The sequence below is a fragment of the Homarus americanus genome, unplaced genomic scaffold (genome assembly GCF_018991925.1).
Source record: "Homarus americanus isolate GMGI-L3 unplaced genomic scaffold, GMGI_Hamer_2.0 scaffold54679, whole genome shotgun sequence".
NCBI lineage: Eukaryota > Metazoa > Arthropoda > Malacostraca > Decapoda > Nephropidae > Homarus > Homarus americanus.
Window position 1 is genome coordinate 203,531 of NW_024722701.1, and position 1,235 is coordinate 204,765.

Below are 1,235 nucleotides of genomic sequence, written 5' to 3' on the forward strand. Positions count from 1 at the left end.
TAAACTAGACAGACAGACAGACAGACACCGCCAAACACACACCCATAAATCCAGACAGACAGACAGACAACACCGCCAAACACACACCCATAAACTAGACAGACAGACAGACAAACACCGCCAAACACACACCCATAAACTAGACAGACAAACAGACAAACACAGCCAAACACACACCCATAAACTAGACAGACAGACAGACAAACACTGCCAAACACACACCCATAAACTAGACAGACAAACAGAGCACAAACACCTACAAACACACACCCATAAACTAGACAGACAGACAGACAAACACCAAACACACACCCATAAACTAGACAGACAGACAGACAGACAGACAGACAAACACCGCCAAACACACACCCATAAACTAGACAGACAGACAGACAACACCGCCAAACACACACCCATAAACTAGACACAGACAGCAGACAGACAAACACCGCCAAACACACACCCATAAACTAGACAGACAAACAGACAAACACTGCCAAACACACACCCATAAACTAGACAGACAGACAGACAAACACTGCCAAACACACACCCATAAACTAGGACAGACAGACAGACAGACAAACATCGCCAAACACACACCCATAAACTAGACAGACAAACAGACAAACACCACAAACACAGCACCCATAAACTAGACAGACAGACAGACAGACAAACACTGCCAAACACACACCCATAAACTAGACAGACTGACAGACAAACACCACAAACACACACCCATAAATCCAGACAGACAAACAGACAAACACCAAACACACACCCATAAACTAGACAGACAGACAGACAGACAAACACCGCCAAACACACACCCATAAACACAGACAGACAGACAAACACCGCCAAACACACACCCATATAAATCCACAGACAGACAGACAAACACCGCCAAACACACACCCATAAATCCAGACAGACAGACAGACAAACACCAAACACACACCCATAAACCAGACAGACAGACAGACAAACACCGCCAAACACACACCCATAAACTAGGACAGACAGACAGACAAACACCGCTAAACACACACCCATAAACTAGACAGACAAAACAGAGACACCGCCAAACACACACCCATAAATCCAGACAGACAGACAGACAAACACCGCCAAACACACACCCATAAACTAGACAGACAGACAGACAAACACCAAACACACACCCATAACCAGACAGACAGACAGACAAACACCGCCAAACACACACCCAT